This window comes from Augochlora pura, chromosome 3 (genome assembly GCF_028453695.1).
Source record: "Augochlora pura isolate Apur16 chromosome 3, APUR_v2.2.1, whole genome shotgun sequence".
Classification (NCBI taxonomy): domain Eukaryota; kingdom Metazoa; phylum Arthropoda; class Insecta; order Hymenoptera; family Halictidae; genus Augochlora; species Augochlora pura.
In genome coordinates, this window is record NC_135774.1 from 1,249,080 (window position 1) to 1,266,609 (window position 17,530).

The 17,530-nt window shown below is 47.6% G+C and overlaps 1 long non-coding RNA gene across 3 annotated transcripts in view; it reads right to left on the reverse strand.

The window, feature by feature from the left end:
- Positions 1-17,530, reverse strand: part of LOC144478980 (uncharacterized) — a 249,846-nt gene that overhangs the window by 140,004 nt on the left and 92,312 nt on the right. For 2 of the 3 annotated variants that reach the window (XR_013495428.1, XR_013495429.1), the window contains exon 2: positions 5,977-6,033. The exons of the other annotated variant lie outside the window; for it this stretch is intronic. This is a non-coding gene — a long non-coding RNA (uncharacterized LOC144478980). The remainder of the gene's footprint in view (positions 1-5,976; positions 6,034-17,530) is intronic. 3 annotated transcript variants of the gene reach the window in all.

Sequence of the window (17,530 nt, forward strand, 5' to 3'; positions counted from 1 at the left end):
TGAATTGCCCGAAAGATTAATCGTCGATCGACGTAAGCAGAGATCGTATCACGGAAGTCGCGGACACGAAGAAAAATTGATGAATACCTGACTACCTCCGCGCATCGAAAAATCACTTTATTATTGATCAAGAAGGATGACTTTCCAACGCCGACAGCTATTCTCTTCGCGACGTTGCCTTGAACACGGATTCTTAGCGAGTCCATTCATTATTTCATTCCCACGAATTCTACGGAATTTGAAAAAATATCCTACGCTTATTCTACACTTTAAATATGCAATAATTTATCATCTACGCTGGAAATTATTCGACGCGTAGAATTCCTATTATTCGACTATTTATTTCTCGACGATCGATTTAAATTTCGCCATGTTTCGGCGAAGGTGATCTCTGGATCCGACGGATGATCGACGCGTCAGTCGACGAGATTTTGGCGCCGCGCAACCGGCGGCGAAAGTTAGCCGGTCGCAGAGCGGCGGGGACGCGGCTTAACAATCGAACGTTCCGCCGTGGTTATTTCGGATTCGGTCGCAGGCCAGATACAATCTAATTTTACGATCGATTACGTTACAGTGGTAGGGGACGGTTGAGCACCCCGAATGGTCAATTCGAAACTCCGGAGGTCGTTACTTGACCGTAGTTTCGATCTGTCCACTTGACGCATAGTTTCCACCCGAATCGGGACACGCTATACATATACGCCGCGCGCGACACGGCCCGTTAAAACAATTACACGTTCGAGTTCGTGATCTCGGAAGTTTGTACAGAGTAAAACGGGCAGCGGTTGCTCGCAACGAGCCGCGCGACCGATCGAAAATCGCATGACTCCGCTCGCGGATCCCTACCCCCTTTAACCCTTTGCACTCGAACGGCGACTTTAAGGCACCGCTGAAATTCTTCTATCATCTTTCAAAATGATTTTTACACTAACAAAAGGTAAGTTTAAAATATTGTTAAAATTGAAACCATTGGCGTAAATCACAAGAATCGATTTTACACGCATAAAATGCACTTTGTCGCATGAAAATGTAAATACTATACGCTAAAAAAGATTATTAAAATGTTAAAATAGCTTCGAGTGCAAAGGGTTAATTTCCCGAACGAAACGGTTCACCCTTTGCGCTCTAACCCCTTTAACTCGAACACTGCAAACACCTCGGCCGATATAGATTATCTATCCTTACGATTTTCAATAATTTATTAGACGGAAAAGGTGACATAAAAATTCCTGAAAATTGGAATATGGTAAATTCTACTGTTCCTCGGAGTCGCCGTTTACGAGTGCAAGGGGCAGAGAGAGAGGTATATTTCCAACAGAGAAATCCAACTGTTTCGCGAAACAATCTCGGCCCGGTAGAGAGAGAGACGCGCGCGGAGCAATCGCCAACGTATGTATTCGGAAGTTGCGCGCGTCACGGAGGAGGGGGCTGTGTACCCGGCGATGTTGTTGATCGAGGAAGACAGTTCGCAATTGCTTGGGTCAGCTGGTCTTCAACGGAGATCGTGTTTCATCTAGGACGATTGAATGATTGAGTGTGCTCAGGTTGCGCGCTGCGAAGTTAATGGATCGCGTCTGATGGCTACAATCTGGACCCTGCGTGTTTGCGGTGGAAATTATCTTGTACTTTGCGTTGCGACAAGTTTGATGAAGTTCGACGGAGTTCGCCGAAACGCGACGAGAGCTTCGCGAGTCTGTATTAAAATCTCCGAGACGAAGTCTGACACTGTACCTCGGAACAAAGGGTTAATTTAATCCGCGAGATTAGCAGTGCAATCCGATCTACGATACTACACGTTTCGGTTTATTGTACAGTCTATTCGAAGTCCTCGCCGATCAATTTTTATTCGGGTTCGCCTTGGGTAAATCCGATCCACGGGAACCAGTCCAGTTTAGTTTATTGACCGTTCGATTGTCCTCCGTTTGCTTTGGGTTATAGCCGTTGCGGAGCTTCGAGAATACCTTCACAGAGTTGATAAACTCGTTATCAAACTTTAAGCAACCGCCGCAGTGTATAGTTCGCTTCTACGGCACGTAAAAATCGTGAACGAAGAGTTTGATACACGTGGCGCTCGTTGCAGGTTTATTTTAAAGAATAATTAATTCAGCGATATTATCCCTTTGACTACTGTTGGCGCATATTGGCGTCCGAGACATGTTGGCCTCCCGGTACTATAGACGCCAATAGGCGTCCAGATCAAATTTCGCCTGTTCCGCCAGTTTATTATTAAATTTGATTATTAAACATTGTAAAGAAAGCTTAAGATTAACGTTCACTTTAAGTAGTATTGGTTTAATGCAATAGAATCCAGTATTTTTAATATTTCAATATCTTAATCTTAAAAATACTGAATATTAATGAGAAATGCGTGTCGAACGAAAAGCTTCGCTTTACCCAGTGGACGTCGTGAGTCTGCCGTAGCCAAAGGGTTAAGCAGAATAAAATTCGACGCTACGATGATCTACGAAAAAAAAATCGTTGATCACGTTGCCACTGAATATTTGTATGCGCCATGAATTTGCATGGTTTCGCAGCCCCGACGGAGGATGTACGTCAATTTGACAGTCATTCGTTGATGTCGTAGGGACTGCAAATATTGATGCGATCCCTTTACGGCGGAATGACGGGCCGAGTATCGCGGAAAAAAGTGCGATACGGATACCTCGTATAGCGGGTATATGAATATTAATGGCGACGAGAGAACCTGCTCATGAAAGGAGGATATCGACCATCGGGAACCAGTTTACAATTTATTTGCATCCCTATACGCCGGTCCCTGTAAAAATGCCGTCCTCTTAACGTGCGTGCCGGGGCCCCCCTCTCTCTCTCTCCAGTCACAATGTTGTCGCGCCGGCTAATTTATACCGAGAGCCCATATAATGACAGCGACCCCGTCGATTATGGACGATTCATCAATTTTAATCTACTTAATTATTCTCTAACGGCGCGACGCGATGGTCGCCGAATCATCGGAGCCGCGTATCACTTATTCAGCGATTACAAGCAATTTTCTGTCTCTGAATTTTCCGCCTCTTTATCGTTTTTGCGAGAACGTCTTCAAAAAGAAAAAAAAGGAAACTCTCGGCTCTTATATAATCGTGGGAAAAAGAGTCGAAAACGACGACACGTTTCCAGGCAGTTAATTCGACCGACTAATGCCGGGAAAAGAAGCGTCGCAGATTAATCGAGCGAACGGGTCTCTCCGAACGGGCAAAGAGACAAGCAGGAGTCGGCTGCTCATCGGCTCCCCGGGTCCGTTCGTTAACGAGCCGGTCAGCGCGGGTTCTAAAACAGACTGTATATTCGGTAATGGGATCATTTGCCTGGGTTTCCCTCGCCCTGTTCCCACTCCGCGGCGTCTAAAGACTAATTCGAGCTGCCCGGGGCTAACCAAGACATACGTTTCCCGTATGCGGCGAGGAGCGCGCGCGTAATCAGGGAAAGGTAACGATGGTTAATCGCGTTCGCTTCAGGAATACGAATCGTCAATTTCTTAGCGCGGCCGGGCGGGGTCTCTCCCCTCGGCCGGGGGTCGAGGGGGTCGGGTTCTCGGCCCGGGGTCGACGTGTCTTCCATAACGACAAATAATGTGCCGCTATCGATCAGACGGAGCGGCGGGGGCGGGTCCCGCAAGCCCTTTTCGAGCGCGCACGCGAGACGATACGAGAACGAGACGGGGAAGTCTAATGAACCCGGGCGACCGCTCTATCACTCTTCCGCGTTTCTTCGGCTCCGCGCGGAGCGCCATCCTCGTTCGCCGCAAAAATACGCGCCATCATGCAGATTTATACCCCGCGAAACGAAGCCTTTTTCCAACGGCGCCGTCGACGTTCGTAAGAACTGTTACCCGCCGCGTCGCAAGAACGTTATTAAATGGCCGAACGATTTTCGCCGCGCCCCTTCGCCCGCCGAGTTACGACAAACATTCATCGTCCTCGCCGGAAACAGTTTTATTTTTCCCCCCCTTTCCGTTCTATCGGAGAGCCATTAGCCAACCGTCGCGGTTTTTAGCGGCGGCGAATTTTACCGTCAGTTTAGCTCCCGCGGCTTGCCCCGCTGAATTATCGGAAATTCCAGGGGGGGGGGGGCGTCTTTCTTCCCTACTTTCTTTCGACATTCTTCGTCATTGTCGCGAGCAATTCTTCCTAACGCGATACAGCGCACGGCCGAACGATATATCCTCGCGAACGCGAACACCTGTTCCATTGCGACACCGAACCATACCTCGGCGTTCGCGTTCCGAAACCGTCTTGCTTTCTTCTATATCTTCTCGATTAAGCGGGCAGATTATTTCATGCAAACGTTTGTTAACACTAGAAAGACGGGAACTTGAAGACGGGAAAATGACTGCTTTCGGCAATATAGGTATAACATATATATATACCGGAAATGAAGGAAGGGGAGGGGCAACAACTATGATTTATAAACGCATTTATATGTTGTAGAAAAAGTCACAAAATTGTAAGAAGCTGTGTCATTATTTACATAATTATTCTTCTAATTGAAATTGAAAAGCAGTCAAAATGACTTGCTTAGGCAATCTAGTGTTAAGAATCGGAGGAATTGTAACAATTTTTTTTATGATTCTCTTCGCTTTGTTAGAAATAAAATTCCGCTGACGAAACAACCGCGGCGGATTTCCGAGACCAAAAAGTATTCGTTGAAACGTTTGAAAATGCCCGGCGGAGATTATCGTCGCGGTTTGTAGCGGCTTAATTCCGGCACCGCCTCCGTGGAAAAAGGTCGACGGAAGGGAAAAGCCGGAGGTCGTTCGGCGATGTTAGGTGCCGCGGCGCCGTTAAGGAGAATCCGAAACGGTAACAGTAAACCAGCCTCGGTACATTAAATTCGCGGGTGCAACGGAGTCTTACCGACGGAACCACTCGATTTCGTGGCGGCCGGCCGTCTATTTATACCGGCCGCGGTGTACACGGGCCCTCCAGACACTTTTTCTCCCCGGCGAAACGTTATTTAAAGGGACGCAGTTGCTCACGGATGCAGTAAACCGAGCCATTATAACTCTCCGGAGGCAAATAACCGGGGAGCTTACCCCCCCGTATCGCTCGCTTTCATAAATCGAGCCACGAGATCTCCTCCTATCCGTGGACAAAGGAACGACGAATCTCCGCTCCCGAAGACTGTGCAGCGAGAGGAGAGGAGTGGGAGAGGAGAGGAGAGGAGAGGAGAGGAGAGAGGGACTTGATAATGAGCCCGAGAAGATACGAAGGTATCGCGAAATAAATCCGTGGCTCGGAACGAATGATAAAGGGAGCCGGAGCGCGCGAAACGCTGCTCGAGAAACACCCGCGCCGGTGTTATCGAGGTCGTTCTGTCGGAGAACGCGGGAGGAACTGCCGCGCGAATATAATACTTCGCGCTGTTCACTTGACCCTGGAGCACACAGAGAGCTGGTTAACGAGCCGAACACCGCGCCTCCTCGCCGCGCCGAAGATCGTTTTCCATCCTTGCATATATATATACGCGGGCTGTACTTCTATCCTACTTTTCCATCGCGGTGTGAAAGCTGACGGCTACGCCGGGCCCGCGGTTCCCATTATCTCCGCCAGAAAATGTACACCATCGGGAATATCGTTCCAGAGAGACGTGCACCCGGCCCGGAAAATATCGGTTCGATAATTTGCCAATTTTCGAGGGACTATCGAGCGCTTCCAATCTCGCGAGAACGAAATCCTCGGAAAAAAGTCCTCAATATAAAGAAGACGAATGGAGCACTATTTCCTGAATTTTACTACGTGATAAATAATTGTCAAATGCTTGTTGGGAGGTGACTTGTACTTGCAACGAGAATTATTTAGATTAGTCGCTCTACAATTTCGCCCGCGTGCACTTCACCGAAGAAACATAAAGTAACGCGGCGAATTCTCCGGATCGGTCGCAATTTCCGTGGTAATACGACGCTCGCACGTTTCGCCGACGCGAAAGAAGAAGTCTCGAACAATTTCGGGCAACGCTCACCTTGCCGTCATCGAAGCGGAACTTCGAGCTTCCGTCAGCTTCCGGGCCGTCGCGGCTCTGAAACAAGAAAGGGGGAATCGATCGGTTAGTATCCCACCTCCGGACAAGATTTCGAAATTATTATCGCGTTCTGTCCATCGAGATACAAGTTTCCTGGCACCTGTCGGGGGCCGGCGGCGACGGCCCGGGGTCGTATTAAAAATTCAACGCCGGTTGCGGACGGGACGGGAGGGGGAAGGAGGAGGAGGGGAGGGGGGAGAACCGGCGCGGCCACCGCGCGAGGAGAGAACTTGTAACCGAGTTGAGGCGCCGACGAAAAACCACCCCTGACCTTCGAGCACTCCGGAGACGATCATTTCCTTCCATCCACCTCCTCCCCACCGTCTCCTGAGGGATTCGCCGACCGCCTTTCTCTCTCTCTCTCTCGGCAAGAAGTTTCATTCGTCTCGCGCGCGCGCTCCCAGCTTTTTCCCGCGCTCGAAGCCGGGCGAAGAAATGTATTACATCGCGACCCCATGGAATATTGCCGGAAGTGTACTGCGGCGGCCCTCGAAAGGGCGAGGAGCACCTATCGCGCGATATACACCGGTAAGAAACTACCCAGCTGTTACTATTTCTTATTTAATTCCTGAAATGAACTCGCGACGACGGCGCGCGCCGCTTTTTCAAGATATTTATGGACCACTGATTGCATTTCGTGTCGGCGAACCGACAACCTTTTTTTCCCCGGCCGGAGTATTCTACCGGGTGATCGAAGCAACTCGATGTTTCTGATAAATGCAAGCGATTCGTAAACTAGTAAAAGTAGCTCTTACCATGCTGGGAAGATTCGCAAGAATTGTTACAGGACTGTGTGTCTGTGTGTGTGTGTGTTTTTTTTTATTCAGGGAACAATAACGAGTCCATTAGTTGGGAAAAGAACGGCGGAGAGAACGATGGGAATTAGATAATTGGCCATCAAATATTTGAGACGAGATTATTTCTAACGAGTTTAACGACGTAACGCGGGCTTGATTTAGGACGCGATATTTTATGCGATTGTTAACGCAGCGAGAAATAACGAATTGCCGCGGACGTGGAAAGCGTAGAGAGCGTAGAAAGTGGACGATCCTTTTTGCGTGTTCGATTGTTCCATCGTCGAGTCGAGCAGCGCTAATTTATTTATCGAGACTCGTTCGGATTACTTATCAAATTTTCCAAGCGATAGGAAGTGGTCCGCTAGAGCCGCAGCCACGATAAAAATTAATTAGCGCCCGTGACCTCACCGGCTGGAATAATTAAGCGCAGTCTTTATCGTGTCCTTGCACACGAGAAGAAAAAGTGCGACGTTAACGACGAACAGGCGACCGATGCGACTCTTTCTCGTACGATCCATTGATCGACGCTTTATTCGATATCCGATCATAATTTTTAACCCTTTGCGGTTGAATGGCGACTGTCAGGCGTCTCTAAAAATTATGAATGACACGTTTTAAAATAATCTTCATCAGATTTTATCAAATTATTGATATTGAATGATATTATCAAATTTACGGATATTTAAAAAATTGTTAAGAACCATTATCTGTTATATTAGCCATAAAATTCAATTTTATAATGTATAAAATGCTCCAGATTATATAAAATGGAAACACTGTAAGACTGAAGAAATATTTTGGGTTTCCAGTTAAAATGGCTCCGCCTGAAAAGAGTTAAAAGTCCCGCAATCTCAGAGTAATTTGTTCTAAATATATCTACTAAAATCTGTTATATTTCTAGCAACGAGCAGGACACTGTAACCCACGCATCCTAATCGAATTCGACAACCTTCGATTGGTCAGAATAAATCGCCTCGATCCTGAAATCGTCGCGAAATGCTCGCTAATTTTCGACAACGCTAAAAAATGCAAAAATCCCCCACCAAACAACCTCCTGGTTTCTCGCGAAAAAAAATTTGCAAGAGGATGGCACAAAGGGAACAACTCTGGCGCAGAATGCCCCGGTTAATGTCGCGTATTCAGAGGATCGGGGGTCGCTCTATTAGCCCCCTCCCTCAGGAGAGGACAGAGTAAAAGAGAGAGAGTGAGAGAGTAAGAGAGAGAGAGAGAGAGAGAGAGAGAGAGAGAAAGAGTAAGAGAGAGAGGTTTCCGGAGTCTGTGAAATGTTTCACACGTGGCACGTCTTCCATTAAGTTTTCTATGAGCAGCCGTTGTACGTGCGCTTTCGGCTCGCAAGCCCCGCCGAGAGTCCTCGGCGAACCGTTGTCGCTCGCGAGTCGCGCGCGCGCGCGCGAGAGAACTATCTCGCGGCGGTGTGTACAGCTTCTATCGCGTTTCCGTCGCTCGCCCGCGTTCCTCTCGCATCCGCGCGCAATTTTTCCGTTGCCGAGCTCTCGCGCTGAAATCAGCGCCCGTCGCGTCCGCTCCTCCTCCCCCTCCTCCTCCCCCTCCCCCTCCACCTCTCCGCGCCCTTCGTGTTTTCCCGCGAAACTTTCCCCCGTTTCTACGTGATCCCCGGCGCGCTTTACAAGCTTACATGTAAATAAGCCGGCGCCAGCTCGCGGAAACCTCGCGCGCTATTATTAAAGGGACTATTATACGCGCGCGTGACATTGTAGCCACCCGGCGGGAGGCGGCGAACGCTGCTCTCTTACCGAGCCGTCGCGAACAATCGATACCGGCTGCCTCGTGCCGGCTCTCTCCGCGTGCCCTTCTGCTTCCAGGAAGAACCTGTTGGAGTCCTTTTCTAGGCTGTCGTTTCGGAAATACATTTTTTAGCAGCCTGTTCGGCGATAATCAGGCGAGATTGTTCATAACGATAAGAAAAATATAAGACTGTTCTGATTAGATTTGTTTTGGTATATGAGTTGCGGTGATCTTTCTGTTTTATTGTTAGACAGTGGATTTTTATGCAAAGTAATATTAACCACTCAACTTGCACGTACAATCAGCCTCAACCGGCCAAATTGTGCACACTCGAGACAATTCGAGCGGCCTTGTATTTTACGCTGCTATAATTCTTCACAGTCGAATATAATCGAATTGACATGGGATTGTAAGCTATGACGTACGTGTAACATTGCAATATTCGGCACTTTTCTACAACGCGGATCAGAATCCAAAATCAGAGTAAAAATTTTGATTATTTTTGTATTTTCTTAAATTTTTGTCAAAACAATGTTCCATATTGTTTTTTATATAAAAAAAAAATTGATTCTTTTTGGCCGGTTTAAAAAAAAAGAACTGTACATTAAGGGGTTAAGAGATATGTATCAAATATATAGCAGTTGCGATTAAATTCTGAAATATATTTTAAAATTGTGATTTGGAGTTGTTATACCGGATAACGCAGTACCGACAAGGTTACGTAAAACCTTAAAAATCCGCGGCGCGGCGATAACAGGCGGACCAGTGGCACCGCTTTCAGCGGCGCCGTAAATCCGAGCTTCTCAGCTTCTGTTCCACGAACGAAATCGCCCCGATTCCAGCAAGTTTTTCTGGCCGGCCGGACCGGCGCGGAACGATTCAATAAATATTTGCCGCGCGAGAATCGTGTCCGTGAATTTACCATAACTCACTCGCGCAGCGGCGCGCGCTCGCGAGCAGGAACGGCCGGGTTCAGCGTGAAACAGGAATCGCCGGATGATCCGTCGGCGTTCGACGCCGTCCCGTCGGCCGACCGAGAACCGCGATAAATCAATAAAACGAGGCTAACCAGAGAGAAAGAGAGAGCGCCGTGGAAAAGATTTTATTTGCGAGGGCCGGTGTCCTTTCAGCCAGATGGACTTCGCAGGGCGAATTCATTGGGGCACCGGTCGTTCTTTTATGATGCATGAGATTTCCCCCCCGATCCGCCCCGGATAATGGAATGGGAAATAAAGTGCGAACAATTCCGTCACTCCCGGTCCATCTCCAGGCTCCGATGCTCCTAGCTGCTCCTCGCTGCTCCGAGGAACTGTTTTCACGGAGCGGCGTCCACGCGCGCGCGATAAAACGACGCTGCCGGCGCGGAGCTGCTGGAATGTAAATTTGTCCTTCGCGCGACTCGTGGACGATCGCTTTAAAATTAGACGAGATACACCGCGCGCGCGCGCGTGTGTGTGTGTGTGTCGTGAAAAGTCGAGCTGATATGCTAGATAGCGATTGTCACGGCGCATCTGACAGTTCCCCGATGGACCGAGCAAAAACTGCTGGATACAGTAAAGCCGTACGGCAAATAATTCCGTCGAGGCATCAGGTGAACCTATCTCGACCGCCTAGTCTTCTCGCGGCGGCGGCGTCTGTTTTACTATGTAATTAATAGACTGCGAATGCATTTGTCAGGCGTGACAGTTTCAAGCTTCGGGAATTGTTCGAGGTTCCATTGAAATTTCGAAGCGACGGACTAATTTCTTCCTTTTTAATTTCCTGTTTACAGTCGCATCAATTATTGATAACGTTATTTTATACTATAAATTAGATTCTAGTAAGATATAAGAGCATCCACGATGAGATCGTAACGGAGGAATTTCGATGCTATAAAATCCTATAAAATTTCGATTCTTTCTTTCGCCAAGGACGATAAAAAGTTCATTCGAACCGGTGACCTCTTGCCGCGCTACGTCGTTGACACTTACAATTAGTTTTGCATCGCGATCACGCGGCCGGAATCGCGCGGACTCGATTTCCTCGGAACAGGACAAATGCCGGGGCGAATCGAAAATCAATTAGCCCGTAATGCGAGCCACCTTCGGGCGCATCAAATAAATTTAATCACCGGCGACGGAATCCGGGGTGGGGTGGGGGGGACGCCGCGCCCATTAACCGCCGCCAGCTAGGATCATAAAATCAACTACAGTCCGGTAATAATGAAATCGGCCCGTAAACGAGCAACGGATAGAGCGAGTCGGTCGGCAGGCAGCCCCGTTGCCCGTTGAAAATTTTGCGATCCTCGGCGCGAATCGAGGTAGTCCCGGTGTCGACGATCCCGATGAAATTTTCGCGGACATCCGGAATAATTGTGCGGGCTGTCGCGTCGACGGGAAAGCCTAGACTCGGCTTGAAAAAGGAACAAAAAGAATGGATCGGAGTGGCGAGTCTCTATCGCTCGCGTGCTCCTCGAAAACGAAGAGGAATTTATTCGCGAGATCTCGCGTCGAACGTCGTTGATTGCACGTTCCGCGGAATTAATTTTATCGCCTAACTTATATATTGTAAATTGTCGATCGAGCAACCTCGAAGATTCGAGGCAAACGGAGCGATTTATTTCGCGAGATCAACATTTTTCGGTGACCAAATAGGTTTCGGGGAACCAAATATTTGCGCTCGCGAACAAAGGCAGCAATTACATCGTTCAAAAATATGGATCCCGGCTGCGTCGAAAAATTATTCAAACATCGAGCATTTGAATAAACCAAATGTTTGCTAGCTCGGTTAAGAAAATAATGAATATGCAACGGGTGATGTTAGTGGAAATTGGTTTTCGCGAGAATGGCCCCTCGGATGGTAGAATTTTCGGTTTATTTTCAGCTGTTCGTCTTTGCGGTTCCAGTTGAACGGCGCCGGGTAGACCAGAAACTTAATTACGATATCAGTTATTTATGGCGATACTTTGATAAGATCTACATGAAGCTCGAGCAAAGTTTGAAGAGAGTAAACTTCGACGAAGCACTGATCCTTTTAAACGGTAGAACGTTGCTGAAACATTCCCGGCTGCGACGCTCGGAATTTATAGAAATTCTAAGGTCGGTGATAAAATGGCAAATGTTGCGAGCTCTCTAAAGATTGTAATAATTACTTCGTATTATCGGACGAAACGTTGGATTTTAATTAAATCGCTGTGCCTTCGGATACTTTACATCCGTTTAACGAAGTGTTTTCCGGATTTCAAACAGTTGCTCCCCATTCGATATGCACCCGTCATAAATGCATCGCAGTCCTCTAATAATAATCAGCGTGCAGCTCGTCGCTTTCAACCCTTGCCTACCCTAGCCGGGTCACTCGGACTCAGCTGTTGTATCATTCAACTGTACTGGATGCGAGTCTCACCGCATTACCATAAACAGTGGGATATTCAACGCGATGAAACAATAATGGCAGCTGCCCTGAAAGAATTATAAATGCATGTTTCCCACCCTCGCGATTACTATAACGTTACCGGGGAATATTCTCACGGTAATAGAGAAAGAGGCTTAACCCTTTGCAGTCGTAGCCACTTTAACTGGAAATCCAAAATATTTGTTCATACTTACCGCGTTTCCATTCGTTATAACCTAGAGCATTTTATATATTATATAATGCAACAGTTAACAGTTCTCAACAATTTTTTATATACAACTAAATTTGATAAAAATTATTTCAAAACGTGGAATAATAATTTTTAGCGGCGCCTTGGAGTCGCCACTCGATCGCAAAGGGTTAATAAATCGAGTTTAGAACGAGCAGTATTTAACCCTTCGCGGTCGAGTGGCGACTCTAAGGCGCCACTGAAAATTATGCCACGTTTCAAAATCATTTTTATCAAGTTTACTCGCATACAAAAAATTTGTTAAGAGCCTGTTAACTATTGCAAGGGCAGCAAAATTCAATATATAAGTTTGGGAAAATATTTTGGATCTCGAGTTAAAATTGGCTCCGACCGCAAAGGGTTAATACCGACAATGAATCGCGTGTAACGGTCAATGAAGGTTCTTTCGCAAATACCCTCTGATTTCGACCCAGACAAAAAGTATTGACTATTTCATCGCGGTCGAAATTAGAATGCAAATAAACGGGGACAGCTGCGGACACCGAAGCATTGCAATTCACAGCGTCAAAGAGGGCATCCGTTTTTTCAGCAGCCGATTTTTTCAGACAGCTGAGGACAGGGTAAATTGCCGGATCTTTCTGTCAGATCGGCACAGTCTTGTAAACCCGGAGCGCTTATCGGATAAGACGGTCCCGTCCGCGTCCCAGCAGAAGCCGCTCATCGCCGGAATCTTCTGTATAATATATCAGTAGCAATATCACGTCGCCGACATATGTACGTTGCGCGTCATTTTTACCAGCACCTGAACGGAGCGGCATCCCGGTCCCCGGGCATTAATAAATCAACCCCGGGAGCCGGATCGCTTCGGATCCTCCGCGAGACCCAAACAGAAGAAGAGCACGCGGCTACAGCAAATCAGATCCTACGGTCTTGTCCCGCAAAACCCCGTCGACGATACCGTTCTCGCATTATTAACCATTTGCACTCGAAGCCGTTTCAACTGTAAATAATTTTTCTGGCTTCCAGTATTTCTATTTTATATAACAAAAAATTCATTCTATGCGTATGAAATCGAGTCTTGTAACTTATTACAACAGTTACGGTTCCAACAATGTTTCGAATCTAGGCTTCGCGATATTTATAAAAATCATTTTGTTACAATTATTACAACAATTACAATTATTACAACGCGTTACAACAATTTTAATGGCGCCGCGGAGTCGCCACTCGAGTGCAGAGAGTTAATAAAAATTTGAGATGGGTCGAAAGTATTAGGTCATCGTATAATGGGGACGAACAATCGAATAATCTCGAATTGAAGTTGGCTTTCGAAATCAATGAATTCACGCTGACCGAAAAAGCTGAGCCAATGAACGAAATTGATCTGGCGAAGCTTGTCTCTCTATGGTCACTGTTTTTCGTTGATAACTCGTCGTTGACGGCTTGGAGAAGATTTTTCTGAAAGAACCAGTTACTTTAAATGATCTCGGGAACATTTCCCAATTTAACTTTCGGGATATTATTATTATTATTATTATTATTATTATTATTATTATTATTATTATTATAGTTAGGTTTTTAGTGGGTAGTAAGAGTCCCACACACGGAGCGCAGCTCTAGGTGCATCAAGCATTTTCCCACCCCAATAAAAAAAAACAAAAGAAAAAATTATTATTATTATTATTTTAATGATCTCGATCGAGCGATAAGTGGGTCCGATAGATTTCCGCGCGGGTTCGACGAAACGGTTAAAAGCGAGACAGCAAATCGGAAGGATCAGCGAGGCGAGTGGATCGCCGCGCTGGCAACGCGAACTCGCCAAACGCATGCGTATCGGTAATAAGGAGCTCAGGCAATTAGAGCCGAATAATTAAAGGGTCGTTAGTCTCGGCGGCTGGCGAAATAACTTGGCTCGCGGGGGAAGAACGGGGGGAGAGAGGCCGGGTCGGAAATGAAGTCCAGAATCTTCGAAGCCGGACGGAGCCGGCTGAATTACAGAAACTATCGATCGCGTCAGGCCGCGTCTTAATTTCTAGCCGGCGCGGCACGGCGTCTCTCCACGCGGAATGCAATAATCGTACGTTAAGCGTGACACAACTACCCGTATAATTAGTGGTACAGGAGCGGCGGGAGCCGGGGAGGGAGGAGGGAGGGTCGGCGGGTAGCGGCGACTGTCGCGTTATAATGCATTCGCAATGCCGGCGGAGCACGTAATTACCGCGAGTTTGTCTTGGCCCTGACAGTGCGTGCGAACAAAGAATTATCGGGCACGCGTTTTTTTCGTGATATTGCGCCGTTCTGCGGTAAGCCCGGAACGCGTTAACGTGGCCGATGAATCGCGCGCGAAACGCTGAATAAAATGGACGACGGCGCGGAGTCCCGTCGCATTTTCTCTTTCAATGGGGAATTATTCGCGGGGCCGATCGCCGGTGTCCAATAAGAACGGCCGACGCGGCTCGCGTGCGACGCGTTCTCGTATCGCTGATGGCTGCAGACTTTTCTCAATCAACGATTGACAAACGGCGCGACTTGTTAGCGAAATTCAATTTTAATCGCGAAATTTCAGGGCAATTTCAAAATTTAATTTTTGATTTACAACTTTGTCTCATTTATGTTGACTTTTGCAAACGGATCTCCGGCTTTCCCATTATCGTAGAAATATCGTTTTTAAGGGCGATAGATCTCGACAAGCGCCAACTTCAATGCTTTCTCATTTGCGGACGTTTTTTCGGTCACCCGCGTTCCCCATTCACGGAGACTTTCATCTTCGAATTTCTCGTCCGGCACCGTGAATGGCGCGCGTTCATTTGCCGCATTTTTGACGGAAAGGCGGTATTAATGTTTCACGTAGCCGACTCTCTCTGCAGCATTTTGCGTCCAATTTTCCACTCGCGCGAAACGCTGATTCAAAAGCCGAAAGAAATTTTTGAAGCCGCGCGCGCGCGCGCGCGGACTCGTTTCGCTCGAGGTACAATCAGGCCGGGTATCAAAAGGGTCCCGGGAAAGGGTTTCCAATCGGTGATAGTCCGGGTCGCGAAAAGGTAATCACGTGTTTGCCTTCCTGATTAAACGATCGTCAACGGAGGGAACGTGTTCGAGAAATGAGTCTTCCTAGAATAGTTGTATCACGTTCCAAGATGATATTTGTAGCTAGAAAATTGTATTTAGAAAATTGTTAGAGATTTAAAAAATTGTTAAAAATTGTTACAACTGTTGACAGAAAAATTATTTTAGATCCGCAATTAAATTCGAAAACAGAGGTTTAACATTCGAATGCTAACATTAACTTTGCAAGTTCGACTCGCAAAATTTTAACGAAATACAGACCGACTATCAAAAGTCCGCTTATTCCGAATGGAAAAGAAAATGCAAAACGACGGAAAGCTCGCTACTAATTTTTCGAATAGGCCGTGCGTTCGAACTGAAAGTCGCCCAGGTAATAACCCCGTGACACCGCGAGAGCCTTTAAACCTCCGATTCGGGGCGCGCACGGGCCGCTCTCCGCGTCGTTCTCTCCCTTTGAGCCCCGGATTAATATTAAAGTACCGCGTCGCGTTAAATATCGCGGCGGCGGCGCACAAAGGCATGCAAATCCACGGCGGAACAACAAGTGCCGGCGTGCCGGGCGACGTTCGGCCGATACGCGAAGCGCGAGCACAACGGTTGTTTTTCTTTTTCCTAAATTATTTCGCCGTGCGAGGCAACGTTTTACAAATAATAGAAAAAAAAGAAGCCGAGTGAAAAGGAGAAAGAGAGAGAGAGAGAGAGAGAGAGAGAGAGAGAGAGAGAGAGAGAGAGAGAAAGAGAGAGGGAGAGGGAGGGAGAGAGAAGAAAGGGATTCGTGCACTCGTTAGCAGCGGACGAACGTATGAAAAATGCATGACGCCGGAAGGATCGTTATGCTAATCCTTTCGGCGGGCGCAGTCGTCTCGTGTACAAACCTGGCGCCGATCTACTGCCACCGATGCGACGCGATGCGATTCGATTCGATGCGGTGTAACCACGCTATGCGATACGATACGATGCGACCATGCTATGCGATCCAACGCGATGCCATTCGATGCGTCGCATTGCCACGCGATGCGACTCGATGCGATGCGATGCGATGCGATGCGATGCGATGCGATGCGATGCGATGCGACCACGCTATGCGATGCGATGCGATTCGATTCAATGCGCTGCGACCACGCTATGCGATGCGACTCGGCGCGATGCGACTCGACGCGATGCGATGCAACGCGATGCGATTCGATGCGTTGCATTGCCACGCGATGCGACTCGACGCGATGCGACCACGCTATGCGATGCGATGCGATTCGATTCAATGCGCTGCGACTCGACGCGATGCGACTCGACGCGATGCGACTCGACGCGATGCGACTCGACGCGATGCGACCACGCTATGCGATGCGACTCGCCGCGATGCGACCACGCTATGCGATGCGATACGATGCAACCACGCTACACGATGCGATACGACGCGACCACGCTATGCGATGCAGCCACGTTATGCGAGTATACTCTGCCATCGATTGTAATTAAAGCTGTCCGTCAGATTTCCACGTCGAGCCCGCGTTTCCCCACTTTCCTCGATCTACATTCATCGCGCGTCATTCCGAAACTGACACGTCGGAAGGGTTCGTTAAGTCGCTCCAAGGGTAGACTCCCATAATAACTCCATTCTGCCTGTACAGGGTGTTCCGAAAATCAGGGACCAGTCGCCTATCACGCAAATGTAAATCGAAGAGATTTCAATCATCTTGATGCTTCCTGTATCAAGGAAGCTCGTCGATCAACATAAGGCAGGATTAATAATTATTCTTGTAGCCCTCCAACACCTCACTGATTCTAACAAAGTTTGACCATCTTAACAGCTAGCCACCTTAACAATTGACCATCTTATTAACAATTGACCATCTTATCAACAATTGAAATATCGAACGCTGAAAATGCTATCCACGTTGCAAAATGATCGCGAAAACTGTGTAAAAAAGTTCGCATTGTTTTTACGATAGAATCAACATAGTTCCGTGCCCATATTTTTGGCAGAACCTGTACAATAAGCAAAGCGGACGAAGCTTCGTGTCGATTCGAAAACCAGCCACCACTTTCGGCAGAATAGCTGTTCCGGATGACGGTTAATTTATGGGGAACGAAAGTTGACGGGAAACGGTCGATGGAAACGAAGTAGGCGGACCGTGTCTATCCCCGGGTCCGATGAAGTCAAGAAACCGAATGAAGTAATGCGATCAGGCGAAATAGTTGGTGTAATAGGATTAGTTGAATCGCGTGGCATAATAAGAGCGATGATTGGTGAACTAATGCGTCTGCAACCCGCGGTTGCACTCGG